Source organism: Haliotis cracherodii, unplaced genomic scaffold (assembly GCF_022045235.1).
Source record: "Haliotis cracherodii isolate W230 unplaced genomic scaffold, xgHalCrac1.p SCAF_13, whole genome shotgun sequence".
NCBI classification, from domain to species: Eukaryota; Metazoa; Mollusca; class Gastropoda; order Lepetellida; family Haliotidae; genus Haliotis; species Haliotis cracherodii.
This window is the reverse complement of record NW_027266268.1, coordinates 17,062,385-17,078,778: the sequence shown is the minus strand read 5'-3', so window position 1 is coordinate 17,078,778 and position 16,394 is coordinate 17,062,385. Positions and strand designations below refer to the sequence as shown.

Here is a 16,394-nt window from a genome sequence, read left to right as displayed (position 1 = left end):
GAGTGTGGTGTACCAATATTCCAGTTGTTCACGGTGTTGCAGCTTGAATGAGGGAGGAAAGGCCGAGGTGATGATCGGGTATGATACTGACAATCCTAGAAACTTGATCAGGGCAAATGAGGTGATGATCACAGAATCCTGGCACGCTTAAGGGGGGCAACCGTGCACATCGAACTGTGGCACCTCAGTCGACTTTGTCACACTTTTAGACAGAGAATAGTGGATTTACCGACCAGGCGACTTTGCAACTCTTATCGACGGAGACTAGTGGATTTACCGACTAGTCATAGCCTGTGAAAATGGTCGCAATGACTGGTTATCATTGTCCTATTTTCTTCATTCAAATCAACAATAAAAATGAAAATTGTATTATCAACCTTATCACTAATGAAATCTAAATGAAATAAAAATGCTCTCATATTTTATTGATTTCATTTATGACATATTCAAATTTTCTCAAAGTTATAAAACAAACTTAATAACGGTAAAACGGAAGAAGAAAAAACATTAATCAGTCTCATGATGAAACACAAAGTCGTATTATGCTTTAAAGTTTCTGATGTATTTTTCACCAACATGAGCTAGTAAACAATGTAAAGCAGTAAAAACAGCAAATATCTTGTTGTATTGTAGCGCTTTGCATTTTATTATAAGAAAAACACAATTTCTCTTGATTAAACTTATGATTAAAAAGATGTAATACAAACATTTCTTTTGACGTGTCCAAAATAATCTGACAAAAACATGACAGTCATTATTAAATATTGAAAGGGTCATGTGATCTTCTTAAAAGAAGTGATTATTCAAAGTAATATTACGGGACAGCGATTTGTAATTTTCATTGATTTCTGCTGATTGAACATATTTTTATTCATAAATTACGATAAGTAAATACAAAACAATCAGATATTAGTGCTCGCTACAGCTACACGCAGATCTGAGGACATCTCATTACAGGTCACGTCAGAACGCACTCTCCTACCCAGAGTTCCATGCCTTAAAGCTCGAGAAATCTGCTTTCTGATTGGCTGATGTAGACTTCCTGTTAGTCATTTCATTGGTCGGTCAAAGTTCCCGAGACGTCGTCCTGACGGGACCTGTCATTGGATGCCCTCAGATCTAGCAGTAGCGAGCACAAAGATCTGCTTTTAATGAGATTGCTAAAAAAAAAGTAGAACAGTCCATCGGAAAGTCCATGTCCAGTTTCCGTCAATCGCTGGAGGTCATTACACAAAAACAGCCATCGCCACTGCAAGGACTGTCACAGTCGACCCCGCCGTGCCGATACCTACATTGGGATAGCTGTAATCATCTTTCGTTATAAAACACATGTCCATGCGTCTGAGGAACGACAACCCATCCTTGTTACACTGCATTATGTTAGTCACATAGTGCTTCATGTCGCCTTCTTTCATACAGGGATGAACCTGAGCCCGCATCACGGCGTGTTTACAATCGTCGTGACAGGTACCTCCCAAGAAACAGTTCTCATTTACCTCATTAATCACTTCAGCGGAGACAGGGTCTGATCCGAACGCAAAACCAAATGCATTGCATCCGTCCACCACCAACGGCTTCGTCCCGAGGGCGCAGACATCGACGGACTTCCAGCTTGTGCAGTAGGGGTCAGGCATGGCTTTGACCGGGTAGAATAGGAGGAACGTGAAACACATCTCATCAGAAGTGGCATCACCATAGTAGGCCAATTTCTTAGAATAGGTGGACTTGTACTCGCACGTCGTTATTAATTCGTCGTTGGGCAAGACGGTGATTGGCGTGTCAAATCTGAAAATACTCTTTCCATAACCATACGAAATATCCATTGGGTCTATTGTACGGTTCCAAATATATCATGAGCATGCGGTTATTTGTGCGGCCAGATTATCTCACGAAACAGATTCCATTGGGCGTGAAATGGAAAACGGTGAAAATTGTATAAATGGATCATTGAAAATCAGTGATGACACCAAGCGGTCGCGTAGAGAAGCATGTAATGCCCTACATGTTAATTTTGATTAACATCTCTTGGGTACATTTACAGTAATTCTTAGTTAAAGAAATATGTTCGGATTGCACAAATGGGGACAGTTTTAATGCGTCGGCCCAAACATTTCTTTTGAAGTTGACTCAGAATAATTGATAAATGCTATTCATTATTAACTCCGGGGACTACAGTCCACTAGCGAAAACATCGACTCAATTTCAGCATTATTCGTACACAACATTGTTATTGATGGAAATATTTCATTAATGATTTTGCGAAGACACATTGGTGGAACTGTGGGGGGTTATTGGACATTTGACAGATGCGTTTAGTTTCGTTTGTGTTGGTCTACTTACATTTTAGTGCAAGTCCAACTTACGTATTGAATGTTGGGTCATCGTAACTGAACTCCGTTTCATTCGTGATGTAACGCACCCTCGTTCCGTTCCGGCATAACTCCAGAAACTGTGCATTTCCTAAAACAGACACTCTGTACATCGGACCATATTTGTTTGTTTGTTGTTTAACGCTGCACTCAGCACGATTATTAAGTATATTTCACGTTGCATCACAAAACAACTTTTTCAAATAATAACATCAAACAATATTAAAATAATTGAAGAGATATGTCATTCATCAAATGTTCTACATGTCATGACACCTTATTAAATAAATAGTCTTCATGGAACCATCGAGATATGTCGAGTTCTTCGAGAAAGACGGGTATGCTGAATCATCGTCTCATTGTTGTAACGTTTCGTTTCTGCTGTATCACAACTGCCTGGCCCAGACAAACCAGTGGTGGATGGTGTGAGCATCGTCCCACGCCGTTGGGGTACGATCACACACCCAGTCAACAAAGTCACCGACTACCCGATCTGAATGATATGTCATAAACAGATAAGTGGATATGATCTTACAACTTCATGTTGCATCCACATGTGTTGACCATTTGGACTTCCTTCCCTAACCAAGCTGACACACAGTGACATAACTTAAACGTTGTTCGGAACGAGAAGATCCGGGTTAGAATAGGTCTTTGACAACCCCATCTTGCCGTATGAGGCGACTATGCTTGTCGTAAGAGGCGACTAACGGGATCAGGTGGTCAGGCTCGATGACTTGGTTGATGCATGTCATCGTATTTCAGTTGCGTTGATCGATGCTCATGATGTCAATCACTGGATTGTCTGTCCAGTCTCGATTATTTACAGACCCCGTCACAAAGCTGGAATATTGCTGAGTTCAGCGTTAAACAACAAACACACAAACATGATATGTCTTCTTTTTTTAAACTATGACTGAAACAACACTTACCTCTCTCATTCATTTATCATTTAAACAAAAATACTCTTCGTTGACAATGTGCTGCGAAGCGCCTTATTTCGCGATGTAGAGTTATGTCCCTTTTCGTCCAAGTATCTGCTGTTTAATCCCATGTCCGTTCGCGTTATGTTTATTTGTCAGCCCATATCGGTGGCCGTTGATTCACAAAATGATAAACGTCATTTTAGGGTTTCATGTCACAATAAGCTGCCCCAATATGAGGCGTCAGTGTCTTGACGACTACTGCGCTCTTTAGATCCGGTTTAGAATTGGTTTTCAACAACCCATTCTGCTCGTCATGAACGTGGTCACGTTCGCCGAGTTGGTTGATGCATGTCATCGTGTCCCAGTTGCGAAATTCGATTATCTTGAGGTTAATGAATCACTCGATTGGCTGGTCCAGACTCGATTATGTAAAGACCGCCTCACAGAGATGGGATATTGATGAGAGTGACGTTAAACAACAAAGACAACAAGCTGGCGCGCCATGAAATGGGTTAACTATTAGATATAACTATAATCGGCACTGAACCAAACTCAAATGATTGTTACCAAGGTAATGCATGTGATTGATCTCGCCGTTGACTTGGATGGGGCCATTCACTGCTGCCCCGGTACAGCCCGAGGAACATTTAGAGGTGAAGGTCGTTCTTTCTTTCCCCGGAGGTATCTCAAGGAAGTTCTGCCCTAGGGAGATGATCCCGCCATTGTTAGGTCTCCGGTTTTGTGTGTAGTAGATAGTCATTCCAGAGGAGTCATACCAGGAGTCCACAAGTTGAGGGTTGTTCCAGTGATACTAAAACCATTTGAGTGTTGTGTATCATTTATTTTTAAAATGTAACTATGTATTAGATTTGTAATGTGATTTAATGCAAACTTTTTACATATTCACTTAAGATTTATCCCCTTTGATGCTCCCTCCATGTCTATGCTAAAGAGGAAAGATGTTTAAGTTTGAAGTTTGCACACAGTTAGTAGAAGGCGAAGAATTGAAAACTGTAAGATCTGTGAAGATCCGGGTTAGAATAGGTCTTCAGCAACCCATGCTTAAACAACAAACAATCAATCTCAAAAACATTAGAAAATGGCAACAAACATTGTAACAAACCATACCGTTGATAGCTGCAATGATGTAGTTGCATTATGTATATAAAGTTCTTGTCAGAACTGTTAGCTAGGAAAGAATTAATAGAGAAAGGACATTTTACATTTATCATCAGAATATTTCTGGACATTTCGTATTTACCGTAGGATTGATTCCACATTATCGTCAATTAAATCATGAATGACGTAAGATGCATTTCATTTGTAGAACCAAGAAGTGAACTACAAAAGCAATAGAGAAGTGCTCAATCTGGCACGTAGGTTTCAATAATATTCCGATAACGACGCACATGAATGCATGGTCAGTTTAAACTTTTAATGAATACAAAATGAGGCATTTTTACATGTGACCAAGAAAGGTTAGACTCAACCCCCTTTAGAAACGTTTAGCACTAGAAGAGGTGCGCGGTTTTGGCAGTGACTGAGGCAGATTGATATCGCTCTGTCCAGTCTATGACGAGTCTAGCCTGTCTTATGTAGAAGTTGTATTTGAAGATAAACTGGAGCGTTATTTAAAGCATGTGAGTATAACCTATGTTTTGTGTTTACTCCTGGTGAGTGCAAGGGCCAGTTGGTTGGTTGGTTTGCTGTTTAACGCCGCACTCAGCATTATTCCAGCTATATGACGGTGGTCTGTATATATTCGAGTCTGGACAAGAAAATCCAGTGATTGATATCATGAGCATCGATCCACGCAATTGGGATCGATGACATGTGTCAACCAAGTCAGCGAGCCTGACCACCCGATCCCGTTAGTCGCCTCTTACGACAAGCATAGTCACCTTTTACGGCAAGCATGGGTTGCTGAAGACCTATTACACTTTTGATTTTGATGACGTTATACTGCACACACGACAAGATTAAACACCGATTTCTACGAGGATGATAAAGGCAGTATACAAACGTGAGGTACTGGAGCGTATTCTGACACAGACCTTCAAGTTATGTACATCCACAAATGGCATGGTTCCTTGTCCAGTTCTAGAAAAGCAAATAACTACCCTACACTTTAGACTACTATTTTTATAGAACTTTATCTATTAAGTGTAAATTTACATAAGTTTAGAACAGCTCTTTCTCGAATTTGTTGCAGCACATATGATCTATTTATTGAAACACGCAATTGGGATCGATGACATGTGTCAACCAAGTCAGCAAGCCTGACCACCCGATCCCGTTAGTCGCCTTTTACGACAAGCATAGTCACCTTTTACGGCAAGCATGGGTTGCTGAAGACCTATTCTACCCCGGATCTTCACGCGTCTCAAGGGCCAGTACATGAATACTGAGAGCGACAGTTTCGGAGCAGGATTCAATAGTCCAATCACTCCTTGACTAAGATGACCCGATTCTGACCAAGCGAGTTGCTAAGTTATGGCTTGCCTTGCCTATGACGACACGGAACAACAATAACATAGGTTTCCTTGGCAACCAAATACAGGTTGCTTTCATTACCAGAGAGTAACTTAACCCCAGATCGGTCGCATTTATGGATTACATGTCAATAATTGTTTTTAATATAATATCCTTGAAACTTTATACCACTATTAACAGAGGGCTGAAATTGTCATGATATATTGGTTTTGTATTGTGTTTATTTGCGTCTGGAACAGTTCTTATCATTGGGGTAAGGGGTGGGGTAGAGATCAAACCTGATTTAAGAACAGAATTACACCCGATTGGAAAACACCTTCTTTAGAATCTAATCCAATCAAAATCTGATAAACAACAAATACCTTTTCATGGATAACGCATTTGTGATAACAGCCTGTGTTGACAAATAAATAAATGCTTTTTGAATTTCAAATCTTTAAAGAATTATATAAATTATCAATTGTTGTGGCCTAAAGAAATAAAGTTACCTCCATTGCAAATCTCTTATATTTGCTCTTCCCAAAACATGAGGTTGCACTTGTAACCAGCTGCCATGTCGCACTCATAAGGTGCTGTTGGCGCGGCCGCTGATACAAGCCGAAACACACATTGTCATAGTAAGCCATGAACAAAATGCTGTACTTAGCTTGGATTGTATACTCCCCAAGGAGCTGAGAATGAAAATTGAGTGCATACTGATTCCTTAATAATGTAGTGCTATGAGCATCCACTTGGTGAATGGAATTTGGCACTTTATCAATGCACATGTTCACCCAGAAGTGAATAGGCACCTCAAGCTTGGTTTGTATACTGCCCAGGGAGTTGGTCTATTCACTGGGGTAACATCACAGTGGCACCATGAACACTTTCTTGATGAATGACAAATAAGTGCGTTCCCCAGATGAACGGGTCCGCATCTCTCTCTCTCTCTCTCTCTCTCTCTCTCTCTCTCTCTCTCTCTCTCTCTCTCTCTCTCTCTTGCATTGCAGATATTTAAAACATCATTCGGTTTACAAGTTGCATAGCTTTTGATCATCATTTAATCATGCAAATAAAGGATTTCAACTTACTGTCTGACTCCTCGCAGCTGTAGATGACGATGTGGTGCATGACGTTGTCGTTGTCGATCTCAGGTTTGTAGGCTATCATGTGGTAGTCCTGATCGCTGGGTATGTCAAACACCATGCACATATATGTCGTCTCCTTGGCCGGTACGGCTACTCGGGGGAACCGCAGTGTTATGTTCTGTGTGTCTGTGACGATAAGATTACAGTGTTATGTTTTGCGTGTCTGTGACGATATAAATACAGTGTTATGTTCTGCGTGTCAGTGATGATATAAATACAGTGTTATGTTCTGCGTGTCTGTGACGATAACAATACAGGGTTATGTTCTGCGTATCTGTGACGATAACAATACAGTGTTATGTTCTGCGTGTCTGTGACGATAACAATACAGTGTTATGTTCTGCGTGTCTGTGACGATAAAAATACAGTGATATGTTCTGCGTGTCTGTGACGATAGAATTACAGTCTTATGTTCTGCGTGTCTGTGGTGACATAAATACAGTGTTATGTTCTGCGTGTCTGTGACGATAACAATACAATGTTATGTTCTGCGTGTCTGTGATGATATAAATACATTGTTCCGTTCTGCGTGTCTGTGGTGATATTATTGTTTGTTTGTTGTTTAACGCCGCACTCAGCAATATTCCAGCTATATGACGGCGGTCTGTAAATAATCGAGTCTGGACCAGAAAATCCAGTGATTGGGATCGATGACATGCATCAACCAAGTCAGCGAGCCTGACCACCCGATCCCGTGTGTCGCCTCTTACGACAAGCATAGTCGCCTTTTTTTTTCGCACGGGTGGCCCAGTCGTCTAAGGCGCCGCGATTCGCTGTGCAGAGTTGCGTCCCTTGGGCACGCCAGAAACCTAGGATTGTGTGTTCGAATCCCGGTTCGCCCCGATTATGTTTCTAGGTTTGTCAGCACCATACCCGTGCTCGTGGGTTTCACCGAAGTGGTAAACCTCTTAGACCTGCATCACTTCGGGCTTTCCTCCCACATTAAGCTGACACGCCGCGATATAACTGGAATATTGTTAAAAGCGGCGTTAAATCCAACTCACTCACTCACTCACTACCTGGGTTTTGTATTGCAGGGCAGTCGAGCATCGGGGTGGACTGGCAAACCACCCAGTCATTCTTCCCCGCACACTGTGTGGTGTTGTATGGGGTACATACACCTGAAACATATTTAATTACTTTTCAACTTCTTTTGAAATGATCCAAGAGAAGCAACGTTTGCATGTTGAACAGTTATATATCCATATCACTGTGTATTCACCCACTACTTATGACAAATAACAGCTCACACAAAATAAACGTCGAAATTGTATACGTGGCCCTAAATAATGGATTAAGGATGACTTTGACAAGCAATAGTTACCAGGATGCGTGATGCCATCAAAATTGGTTGGAATGGAACCTTTGGTCCATGTACATCCAGGGTCTCCGAGTTCTTGTCCATTGGTCATTCTGTCCCCGTCCGATTGTGGGTTCGAATCCCGGTTCACCCTGATTATGTTTCTAGGGTTGTCAGCTGACATGCCGCGATATAACTGGAATACTGTTAAAAGCGGCGTTAAACCCAGCTCACTCACTCAATACAGAGATTGTAGTGGTAGTTATAACACTTTTATCTTGTCCAAAAAGAGAATTCCAGTGTTGCGTCACATAGTACTTTGGTCTTCCAGCTTTTTGGTATCACTTGATAGCGTACTTTACGTAGGGAGGGCATCGGTCCCATTTAACACTTACAGTTAAAAAAAACAAACACACTTTAATTAGCAGTTTCGCACCTTTCATAAATATGATGGGAAAATGTAGAATTCTGTCAGAACATGAGATTAAAAAGTGTCTGATAAACCCCTTGTTCCTGATCAATAAGCTGTGGCAGCTGTTGCATTCAGGTCTTAAAGGGACGGTGGGGTAGCTTAGTGGTTTTAACGTTCACGCCAAAGACCCGTGTTTGATTCCCGACATTGGTACAATGCGTGAAGCCCATTTCTGGTGTCTCCCGCCGTGATATTGCTGGAATATTGCTAAAAGAGGCTTAAAACCATACTCACTCACTCACTCAAGTCATAAGGGTAAGCATTAGTAATAGCAGTTTAAACATTTCTATTGCTGACAAACTGAATGTTCGTGATAAGAAAGCAATAACTTGCTTATACACACAATCCATTGAACAAGGTATATACTAAAGTATGTCGTTAAGTGAGTGAGTTAATATTTAAAATCACACTGGCCAAAGTACAACAGGTTAAGGGACACAGGTATGTCGCTGAAAAATCAAGTATCAATCAGGGCGATTCTTGGATTCGAAACGACGATCAGCGGATCCTGGTTCGACCAAGGGACGTAGCTCAACACAGCGTCATCCATGTTGATAACCATAGACATTTACCTGATGTCCGTTGGCAGCAAAATCCAAACCAAACTGATTTCTTGATCCATCCCCTTCTTCCTTACCATGTCCTACCCCTTTCCAAAAGTAGTTGGGCTTGCATGGATGAGGGACTCGCTCGCCATTGGGTAACTCTCTTCTGTACGACCCATATCCTGTCACGTGACACGCGCCGCACAGCAGGGTAAGGGCGATAATGCCTTGTATCCTGAAAAACGGAGAAATTTTTTTTTTTCAACTTTCATCTTCAAAAACTTAAATAAGTATCATTTTATATGTATGGAATACTTTAAAGGACCTTCTCGCGTTAACTAAATGTGCAAAAAGCTGGAGAACGTAATATTATGGCGATCTCGCAATCTCACACACTCGCTCTTTCTGCATATTTACATATAATTTGTTTGCAAAGGTCGCGGTTGCGAGAAGTCCCTTACATTATTAAAATAATATGCGAGTTTCATTCACGTAAGTTTGCCCGGTGCAAACACACTTACTTTAGGGGTATTCAGATACATTTTTATTTACATTGGGATTTCGGGTCAGACAAACTTCAAGTAGGTCATGGTTGAGGTGAAACTGGGTTTAAATTGGGTTTGCACTTATATAGCGACCTGCATGCACGTGTACGTGTGTGTGGCTGCTTGTACAAGTTCGGACTGATGCCTATTTATAATGCTAGCACACTGAGATACCATGCCGCAGTTTAACATGAATACCCCACTCAGACACAGTACACTGACTCCGAGCCGACCAGTCCTTGCTTTAGCCCCTTAATGCCGAGCGCCAGACAGGGTAACAAGTACATACAATCTTTTAACGTCTTTTTGTATGACGCGGCCGGGGATAGAACCCCGGACCTTCCGCTCTCCGGGCGGACGCTCTACCACTAGACCACGGAGGCGGTGATCTAACTAGGGATCACCTGGCATTGTAACGTGGAGTGGTCACGCTTCCAACGTTGAATGGTCACGCTTCAAACTTGGAATGGTCACGCTTCCAACGGTCATGCTCTTACACTACGTTCGTCCTCATATATCAATCGTGACCTACCAAGCGCTAATACGTATGGATAATTAGGCTTTGTGTCTGCTTAAGGTGGGAGGACAGCCCGAAGTGACTCATCTCAAAGACATTTTACCACAGACAAGGTGCTGCCACGTCAAACATCGTTACTGGAATGGGCTGGGGATGCGAACCAACATCTTGGATGAGACACGGATGTTGTATAATGTAAGGTGAAGGTGAAATGAGTGAGTGAGTGAGTGAATATGGTTTTACGCCGCTTTTAGCAATATTCCAGCAATATCACGACAGGGGACACCAGAAATCACACATTGTACCCATGTCGGGAATCAAACCCGGGTCTTCGGCGTGACGAGCGAACGCTTTAACCACTAGGCTACCCGACCGCCCCTGAGGTGAAATGAAGTTTAATATGGAGTTAAAGATTATTCACTTACTAATAAACAGTAACGATATAATGTTGAAAAGCAAGATTGATGTTGAAAGCCTAGTAAAGTAATTTGAGGTTGTTGTCATATTTCAATTAGGAATCAATCTCAACGAAGTCGTGAATCGTTTGAAAACAACAGTGAAAGATGCAACTGATCCACAGAGTAAAAACATAAACTCTTCATCTGAATTTTGTTCAATTTATATCCAGAGGACCTATTAAGATTATTTAATTTTTATTGTTATAGCGGACGGCTTTATAAGGCTTTGATGGGGGATGAGGGCAAGTCTAGATCTGTCTGCTACCCTGACCTTTTTAACCAAATGAATGCTCAAGGTATCCAATGCTGTGACACATTCCACACGCCTACAATGCTCCCAGTGTCAATATACTCAACTACTCTAGTATAGGAAGGCTTTGTATTTACATGACACATTTACAGGTATCACATGAGCGTATAAGTGGGTGTGATTTTTTTAACGCCGATGTGGACAGTTGCAGTGTTCCAGCTTCGTTACATAGTCGAACCTCGTTGTGTCGAACTTGGATGTGTCGTATTACCGGTTGTCTCGACCTCATTCGAGAGACCCAAATTAAGCATACAAGTCTCCTGATGTCTCGAATCCAGGATAGCTTCTATCCAGGTCCCAAAGGATTCGACACAGTTGTAATTTTGACATTCCTGTTAACCCAATGGTGCTACGAATGCCTGGTTTGTTATATAGATAAGATATTTATCTTTCTGTAAAAGTAAAATAATCCATACAGTCATAATTATCACAAAACAGGTTACATATGTTAATATCAATGAATTTATCACAACAATTACATCTGCATTTGAAATCCGTGAAGACCTAGGTTGGAAATGGTCTTAGCATCCCATGCTTGATGTAAGAGTGAGTGAGTTGGGTTTAACGCCGCTTTTAACATGATTCCAGTTATATCAAGGCGTGTCAGCTTAATGTGGGAGGAAAGCCCGAAGTGATGCAGGTCTCAGACGTTTACCACTTCGGTGAAACCCACGAGCACGGGTATGGTGCTGACAAACCTAGAAACATAATCGGGGCGAATCGAGATTCGAACCCACAATCATATGTTTCTGGCGTGCCGTGGTATTATCGAATTGCGGTGCCTTAGATGACTAGGCCACCCGTGCCCCTCCCCCCCCCCCCCCCCTTGATGTAAGAGGTGACTAATGGGATTTGGCTCAATGGCTTGGTTGATTCATGTCATCGTATCCCAATTGCGTCGATCGATGCTCAAGATGTCAAGATTACTTACATACCGTCATCATATAGCTGGACTATTTGTTGAGTGCGGCGTAAAACAACAAAAGAACAAAACAAACAACTGCCTTCAAAAGTACCTATTATCCATGCTGAACAAAGCCATAAAAATATTTAATAAATGAGTAATCAGTGTATTCACATGTACAAAGATCACATTCCTTATACCACTCAAACAATATGGTTCCGCACGATACAATTGCGATATTACTAGCAAACTTTCCTATCCACAAAGCCCCGAAGGGTCAAATTGGCAATACCGAAAACAACCTCCACACAGTATATGAAAAGTATATATGCCACAGTAAAACAACCACAAAGTCCAACGTAGAATTTATTTTGGTATTCAACACAAAATGTGATTAATAATAAATGTAGCCATGCATATCCGCTTATTCTTATGTTCTTGGTTCATTGTATTCATTAAGTTTCAATAAACGGTGTGTCTGTTTCTTAAAATGATGTAACTTGGTGACAGTTCTCTTTGGCATTTTACTTCAAATCATTTTTATATAACAGGAACCATACTGAACCAAATTTTCATAATGAAGATTACCAGTGTAAATAATCTTTCTCAGCAATGCACGGTGTGAGTTAAGTACAAAACATAAAACATAAAACATAAAATATAAATATAATCGGTTTGGTTCCTGTAACTTGACCAGATATGCTTGGAGGTTGAAATTGTGAAATTTTGAAGGCTCATATCTCAAAATGATGCGGTTGTGGTTTGGTTCTATATGTCATCATGGTATCCATTTATCTGCATGCTGCGAAGCCACTTCCTTGCAAGTATTTCTACAGCGACTAACTTATGCCTGATATTCAACTAGTGCAGTGAAATCTCATTAACTCGAACTCCAATAGGGACACGGATGGCCCAGTCGTCTAAAGCGCAACGATTCGCTGTGCAGAGTTGCGTCCCTTGGACACGCCGGAAACCTATGTTTGTGGGCTCGAATCCCGGTTCGCCTCGATTATGTGTCTAGGTTTGTCAGCACCATATCCGTGCTCGTGGGTTTCACCGAAGTGGTAAACGTCTGAGACCTGCATCACTTTGGGGACTTTCCTCCCACATTTAGGTGATACGCCTTGATATGACTGGAATCATGTTAAAAGCGGCGTTAAACCCAACTCACTCACTCACTCATTCAGCAAACCATGCTTGTCGTAAGAGGCGACTGCCGGGATCGGGTGGTCAGACAGCTGACATGATTCAAATGTCACCCTTTTATGACCTAGGGACGTGTTAACAGTTTTTCGTCTGTAATCGACATTCAGCCTTTGTGTCTGTGATCGACATTCAGCCTTTGTGTCTGTGATCGACATTCAGCCTTTGTGTCTGGGGGCGACATTCAGCCTTTGTTGAGTGAATTCGAACATGTGCTTTTTGAGATTTGTATTAAAGTACAGTAATCGGGATGCAGGGGTGTAACACTATTCAGTGTTGCATGGAATGGAAGGGGTGGCCGACTTATATTTAGAAAATCACCGTGTGATGTTGTGTATTGTCCAGCGATATGGATGAGTAACTACACCCAGGGACACCACAAGCCACCCCCCGCCTGATACCTGTACGGTCCCCTCCCATCAGTCAGACATGCCATTTGTTATGAGTAAGAGGGGGGGGGGGGGATAATTAGAGCACTCGAAAAAACCGAGTTCGTTTTGTCAACTGACCCAAGGAAGGAAAAGTCCAATCCAGTTCCTTGATGCTTCAGGTCACCTATTGAAGCTCGGATAGCCATTATGATGCTTTGAATGTTGAATTATGTTATTAATTCTTGTTAAATATGGTTCATATTTATAATATTATGTTGAATAAACCATACTTATTTATTAATTACTTTTCTGCTTTACAATTTGTTTTCTCACAATCTGCAAATGAATCAGCACAAGATCATTCATAATTATAATCCTGGTGTTCCCTGTAATTCAACCTTAAACATAGACACAGTTAGTGATCTGTGTGGAACAGTCCATATTGATAGGTAGAAGGCTGGGGATTTGTGATCCAGTCATGCATATCCTATGTTGTTATAATCTGTATGACAACTGGCCTGTATGACTGATGGGAGGATACCAATGGGCGGTGAGAGGTGAATACCCATGTTTACAGAGCAGCAGCAAGTTACACTGCTCATGGTCGAGTAGTTATGACACTGACTGCTTGCTGTAAAAGGGCCACGTTCGGTCGGTAAAATATAACTACACTGTCTGTTGATAAACATCTGCCAAGATCCCGTTGAACTAATGTGTAAATTAATTCAACGCAACTGTATAACTTGCCACATCCAGTTTATTAGCACGATCAAATTCAGCAGCACAAAATTTAACTTAACCTATCAAGGCTGCGTCAGTCTACGAATATTATACACATACGCTAGCCCAGCGAGTGACATACATTCGGTGCGTTTGTACATTCGATAGACACGGATCAAGTTGAAGTTTGTTTTGTATGTTTGTATGTTTTGTATAACGCCACACTCAACAGCCTGTAAATAATAGAGTCTGGGCCAGACAACCAATAATTGACATAACAAACAACCATCTACGCCGTGGGGTACCATGACACGCAATCAACAAATCACGGGACCTGACCACCCAATACGAAAGTAAATGTTGTTGCAGATTGATTTGAACCAGGAATCCCCACGGGGTTAAAGTTGAAGGTGAAGCCAGCAGTGTGAAATGTGTTTCGCACAGACCAGCATTGCACAATTTTCTAAACACACCCTCTCAAAACACAGCATTGTGTATTACGTCTCGTAAGGATCACGTGATGCTAACATACACGACACACTTCGGAAGACACCACCTCATGAATCAGAAACATATTTTTAGATGTCGGTCATAGGCGAGTGGTAACTCAATTGAGATTGTCCTATTATGTACGGGTGAGTCAAGACATTGCGCAGTGCGACATTGCGAAAGAGATCTCCGAACCGTGCTGTACAATTATGCTTACTTAAAAAAGTAATCTTTTCTCTCTCTCTCTCTCTCTCTCTCTCTCTCTCTCTCTCTCTCTCTCTCTCTCTCTCTCTCTCTCTCTCATGATTCTAGGGTTATCGGCGACGTTAGAGAATGAACATTAGTGATTTGATAAAAAAAACACCCAGATATTCCTGATCACTAATATGTTATTTTTTAATTCAATTCTCCGAGTACATATCCGATATTTCTATTTTAAAACATCCACTAAGTAACGACGCGAATGGTGATTTAGTAAATAATATGTTTATACATAAAATGGCGATATTTATGATGTTCCTAATTTTCAGAGGTTATTTTCAGTAATTTTGCTTTGCCTGAAATGACAGTGGATGATGGAACAGGGAATTTCCTACAGAATTGAAAAACTTGAAGTGTATCTGTGTGGGGGATTTGTTTTGAATTTTATTTGACTTCAAAGTGAGGGTTGAAGAGGAGGGTCATGTATCCCTGTGTCAACCCGGGGTTTATGTATATACGTAATGATGTGTTTTAATGTAGATTAATAAGTGTTTTAATGAAACCTTGTCTGAAAAAGAAATTATAATTTATTGTCCTTTATTGTCGATGCTCAAGATTGTGGTAAGCATGGGAGACAACAGAGAAATGCTTAATTCGGGGATTCCCCATGAAAAGTAGTTCCGGTCAAATGTCAAAAAGTGAAACTTGCATTTTTTTGAAAAAATGAACGGGTCATGTGTGCAGAAAATAAACCAAATCAAATGATCGGAAATCCCTTAATTTGCAAAATAAGAATTTATACACTTACTGTATGAGCGCCAATTTCGCTGTCATGTGACCGATCTCTCTTCCAATAGAAAATCCGTATATCGTTTAAACCTCTATATCAAAAAAATATTTAGTGATGTTTTATCTGGCCTAGCTTAAATAAAAATTCTGAAGAGTATGCGCATTTTTTTCCAAAAATTTATTATATTTTTCTTACTTTTAATGTGTATGTGTTTGTGAAGGGTACTGCCGCTGGGGCAGGATACGCTAAACCTTTCCGGGAACACCTGGTATTGTCACTGACTGATAATGATTCATGAAGACATACTGATCAAGTAGTCGGAATCGGTTAATAATTTCAATATTTTTTTATGATTATGGAAAGGGTTTTTTCGCTTATAAATATCAATTTTACTTAATTAAAGATATGCTCCTCACTGTTATGAACACAGAATAATGGAGATATCTTTTTATAACAATTGATTCATACATGTTGACATTAAATTAATTTGTATTCGCAATAGTATTTTTAAAAACATGTAAATGAAAAAGGCTTCAATCTGCACAAGATTATTTGGAATCCACAGAAGCGCCCGTAAAATATTGGAGGTGTGTCTAGTCTGACCAATCACGTATCACCAAATATGATGTCATATCTAAATTTAGATTTCTGGCC

General features: G+C 40.8%; 1 pseudogene; it reads right to left on the bottom strand.

Annotated features, from left to right (window-relative positions):
- Positions 1 to 1,226: 1,226 nt before the first annotated feature.
- On the bottom strand, positions 1,227 to 13,746 carry LOC139458483 (uncharacterized; annotated as a pseudogene).
- Positions 13,747 to 16,394: the final 2,648 nt, after the last annotated feature.